We start from the raw sequence: 6,000 nt of genomic DNA on the forward strand, positions 1-6,000 counted from the left end.
AATTTATTTAAAAAATTAAATTTAATATTCATTTAAATACTATTGGCCAATAAATGTGACGTCACAAAGTAATCTGGCGAAATGGCAGACCAATCAAAGCAAAGTATTTTCCTTACAGGTTTCTACATAACTATTTTAAACTAACCAATCAAATTCACGTTGTCAGCGGCGCCAATGATTGAACTAAGCAAAACTTTGCCCCACTACTTACCATTGGAGTTGCACATCCCTCTTACGCACGTCACTGGTGTCGCATCAAATTTGACTTTTGATTTATTTCTGTGGTTTATTTTGACTTTGACATATTACAATACACTAATGTCTTGGAGAAATAGAGATTTAACTCTATAAGGAAATTTTGGGGAAATATTTCGCAACGTCCAACATGTAGATGTCGCTACTAACTTATTACTTGTTTTAATCGATCGGCTGAGCCGCGATGGTATCCAATAGCTTCACTTCGTCTATATAGCGCCTTTATTGTTTATTTGTTTCATGCGCCATTTTCAATGTGCCTAACATAAGTAGCAGTGCATTTAGATGATTTAGATTTAGATTCTCTAAAGGTTATAAATGAGATTAAGTTATTAGTTAATTAGTATTTACATGACGGTAGTAAAATAAGTAAAGTGAATTATCGATTTAAAAAGTGTTGTGTACCCGAATCCACGATAGTAATCGTTTAACTTCGAAGAAGTTTTTAGCTATCTTTAAAAAATGGTTGATAACGTTAAAAATCCCAAACCGATTGGATTAACCATCAAAGAAATTTATAATCATTACAGGGTGTTTTGTTGTTGTAAGTTGAGGTATGTTTTTTTTTATATTAATAATCATATAAAATATCAAATATTTATTTTTCAATTTCAGATTTAATCCCTCTCCGAAAGAAGCTACACAAACGGCCATATACTTTTATTCTTGAAACTCCACTAAAACAATGGCTCTTGAAAACCTTTTAAGAGAGGGTTAACCAAAGTTCAATCACTTTGAGGGGGTTCATTTCATTAAAGAAAAAATGTATAATTATCCGACCAAATATATTGGCTTAAGGCTACTTAATTAGTATAATTTGGATTTTTTTTGGGTCTATTAGTGTTCATGGATTGAAAAATATATATTCTTCGGCTAGTCTCTTGGACAAATCATTTAAAGCGCTCATAAGTTTTTTTTTCATTTCATTTGCCTTTAGGAAAATGCGAAAAGGTTTAATCCCATACTAACGAGGGATGTATTACCAGGAGTTGAGAAATTGCAACTTCACTTTTGTACCTTCAATTGCAAATGTTTCTTCATGAACAAACGAGGCAAGGCAATATCATATGCCCCAGAAAATTGTTCTATTATACAGTTAGTAGTTCTTTGAGCTATCTTTTTCATCTATTATTTTATCTCACGATATTGCCATGTCAATAATATGACATATGTTTTGTCAAACATCTTTTAAAAAAGTAAATTTAAAACCTTTGGTTGTACACTATTTAATGATCTTCCAGATAGAATGTTATAAATAATATAATATAATATTCATATACTTCTGGATAAAACAATGTTTGCTTTCAGTATTAGAAAACAAAAAGTCAGAACTCTAACAGATGCTGTTAAATTGATGGCACTAAACAAGTATGGCAAAAGGAAAATACAGAAAAAATAATTTTGATTTGTTGCAAATTTCTTTGTTTATGATAATATTTATGATAATATTTATATTTATGTTTATTCTATATTTATAATTGATACATAATTCGCAGTTTTACAGATTATATTTATTTCAATCATTGAATTTTATATAATAATTTTATTGGTGAATTATTATCCGACCAAATATATTGGCTTAAGGCTACGTAATTAGTATAATTTGGATTTTTTTTTGGGTCTATTAGTGTTCATGGATTGAAAAATATGCATCTTTCGGCTAGTCTCTTGGACAAATCATTTAAAGCGCCCATAAGTTAATTTTTTTCATTTCATTTGCCTTTAGGAAAATGCGAAAAGGCTTAATCCCATACTAACGAGGGATATATTACCAGGAGTTGAGAAATTGCAACTTCACTTTTATACCTTCAATTGCAGATATTTCTTCATGAACAAACGAAGCAAGGCAATATCATATGCCCCAGAAAATTGTTCTATTATACAGTTAGTAGTTCTTTGAGCTATATTTTTCATCTATTATTTTATCTCACGATATTGCCATGTCAATAATATGACATATGTTTTGTCAAACATCTTTTAAAAAAGTAAATTTAAAACCTTTGGTTGTACACTATTTAATGATCTTCCAGATAGAATGTTATAAATAATATAATATAATATTCATATACTTCTGGATAAAACAATGTTTGCTTTCAGTATTAGAAAACAAAAAGTCAGAACTCTAACAGATGCTGTTAAATTGATGGCACTAAACAAGTATGGCAAAAGGAAAATACAGAAAAAATAATTTTGATTTGTTGCAAATTTCTTTGTTTATGATAATATTTATGATAATATTTATATTTATGTTTATACTATATTTATAATTTATACATAATTCGCAGTTTTACAGATTATATTTATTTCAATCATTGAATTTTATATAATAATTTTATTGGTGAATTATTATCCGACCAAATATATTGGCTTAAGGCTACGTAATTAGTATAATTTGGATTTATTTTTTGGGTCTATTAGTGTTCATGGATTGAAAAATATACATCTTTCGGCTAGTCTCTTGGACAAATCATTTAAAGCGCCCATAAGTTAATTTTTTTCATTTCATTTGCCTTTAGGAAAATGCGAAAAGGCTTAATCCCATTCTAACGAGGGATGTATTACCAGGAGTTGAGAAATTGCAACTTCACTTTTATACCTTCAATTGCAGATATTTCTTCATGAACAAACGAAGCAAGGCAATATCATATGCCTCAGAAAATTGTTCTATTATACAGTTAGTAGTTCTTTGAGCTATCTTTTTCATCTATTATTTTATCTCACGATATTGCTATGTCAATAATATGACAAATTTTTTGTCAAACATCTTTTAAAAAAGTAAATTTAAAACCTTTGGTTGTACACTATTTAATGATCTTCCAGATAGAATGTTATAAATAATATAATATAATATTCATATACTTCTGGATAAAACAAAGTTTGCTTTTAGTATTAGAAAACAAAAAGTCAGAACTCTAATAGATGCTATTAAATTGATGGCACTAAACAAGTATGACAAAGGGAAAATACAGAAAAAATAATTTTGATTTGTTGCAAATTTCTTTGTTTATGATAATATTTATGATAATATTTATATTTATGTTTATACTATATTTATAATTTATACATAATTCGCAGTTTTACAGATTATATTTATTTCAATCATTGAATTTTATATAATAATTTTATTGGTGAATTATTATCCGACCAAATATATTGGCTTAAGGCTACGTAATTAGTATAATTTGGATTTTTTTTGGGTCTATTAGTGTTCATGGATTGAAAAATATACATCCTTCGACTAGTCTCTTGGACAAATCATTTAAAGCGCTCATAAGTTTTTTTTTTTATTTCATTTGCCTTTAGGAAAATGCGAAAAGGCTTAATCCCATTCTAACGAGGGATGTATTACCAGGAGTTGAGAAATTGCAACTTCACTTTTATACCTTCAATTGCAGATATTTCTTCATGAACAAACGAAGCAAGGCAATATCATATGCCTCAGAAAATTGTTCTATTATACAGTTAGTAGTTCTTTGAGCTATCTTTTTCATCTATTATTTTATCTCACGATATTGCCATGTCGATAATATGACATATTTTTTTCTTTCAAACATCTTTTAAAAAAGTAAATTTAAAACCTTTGGTTGTACACTATTTAATGATCTTCCAGATAGAATGTTATAAAAAATATAATATAATATTCATATACTTCTGGATAAAACAATGTTTGCTTTCAGTATTAGAAAACAAAATACAGAAAAGATAATTTTGATTTGTTGCAAAGTTCTTTGTTTATGATAATATTTATATTTATACTATATTTATAATTTATACATAATTCGCAGTTTTACAGATTATATTTATTTCAATCATTCAATTTTATATAATAAATTTATTTCAGAAATTAAATTGTTCCTTATTTATTTTATTGGTGAATTAAATGTGACGTCAGAGCAGCAAACTTTATCAAACAGCCAATCAAATGTCTTCACAGCAAAATGTTTTCCTTACAGGTGTCTCTAATGGAAATTTAAATTGACCAATCACATTTTTTGAATGGCCTATTTAACCCCATCTGGATGTTGGGCAAAGCAAAACTTTTCTCCAGAATCCCCTATTAAGTTGGCCCTAGATTATTCTAATGTAGATAAAATAATGAAATAAGATTATCACATACAATTTATTTTAAAATTATAGTACATACAATGCCTATATTACCAAAAAAACTTAAATTACAGTCAATGATACAGCAACAGTAGTTTGTAGCGTATGGTTGTTTTGTTATATTTATATTAAACTCCTTTCCTCACTGTCTGTTAGGTACAGTTCAAACCGAGATTTTTAGGTAGTGGTACTCTCTGGAGGCCTAATCCACCTAAATAATAATTGTATATTTAAGTAATGTTGTATTTTACATTTATTAGAAAGTGTATTTACGGTTTTAGGTTTATTTCTTCTTTCATTTGTTGTTATGTTTCCATCATATGTTTCCTTATCGAGTTATTTTGATATCACTGTATTCCTTCTTCTTTTCCTTTGTTACAAGTATTTCCTTCTATAAGTTATGGTTTATTTCTCCATACTAGTCGACTAGGCAAACACTAAATCGTCTTCAGGAGTAAAACCATTCTAGTTTCCAGCATAAACAATGATATATTTGCAATAAATTATTAAAAAATGTTGTGAGTAACAAAACTTAATTAAATGCCAATCTAACTTTTACCTTTTCCCATCAACTATTGTTGTCTTCACACTTTTTTTATTAGCGTCTTGCCATGAGTGACCTAATGTTCTGGTTTGAAATATCCATGTTTCATCTAGATATGCAAATTAAATAACGAAATTTCCTTAATTTTTGATATATATTTTTAAATATTCTATTATTTTAAATCCAATGTTTCTAAACAGTATATGAAGGGATTATATATATTCCTCAAGAAACAATTTATTTTTAAGATTTCTAAGATACTTTACGGACTTACAGTTTTCTCTGAAAATTTTCTAAAATATCCCTAAACTTAAAACTCATTTTTCCATAAATTTCATCGGAGATAGAGCTAATATCAAGATGATCTTCATTCTGCACCTGCTCCGCATGTGAACTCTTTCTCTTTGGCGAATCTAACATTATATTGTTAATTTTTTATAGATTTTACCCACAGTGTAAATATTAATATTCAGTGCAGCTGCAACGCACTAAAAATATTTTCAATAAAAGTCCTAGTAACTTAGCATTTAATTGTATTAATTCTCTAACACACTGTAATAGCAAGAAGAGAACCCATTATCTCTTGCCTGCTCGCAGTAACAGATTAGGCAATCTAACTTCTAATCTTATTATTAACACTAGTGCTTGAAGATATATGCAGACATTTGGCAACATGACCCGCCATAACCAGTCAAAATAGCATTTTATAGACTGTTTCGAATGTTCCGACGCATCACACAGCATCTTATCTTATTTTAACTAGGATAAGATGAGAAGGAAAGATCCACTCCTAGTTTAAAACAAATTTTAGATTTTTACAAACTGCAATTGGCAATATATTCGACGTCATTTATGATGTGATTGGGATTAACAGATATGTATTACTCAATATTTTAGTTTGTTATGAATGCCTTATATTTAACTAGAAATAAATAAAATATTTGCTTTTATTTCATTCACCATCACGTTACAGTATTTAAATCTGATTCTCCCCATTTTAACCTTCGTCCGTACACCATACAGAGATCATTCACTCGATTGAAAATTAAGGAACGTCAACTAACAGCTAGTCATATTTAAACCCGGATTGCGTACGA

Source organism: Rhynchophorus ferrugineus, unplaced genomic scaffold, assembly GCF_030347505.1.
Source record: "Rhynchophorus ferrugineus isolate W39M unplaced genomic scaffold, kcgeb_rfMv2 rfM11, whole genome shotgun sequence".
NCBI lineage: Eukaryota > Metazoa > Arthropoda > Insecta > Coleoptera > Curculionidae > Rhynchophorus > Rhynchophorus ferrugineus.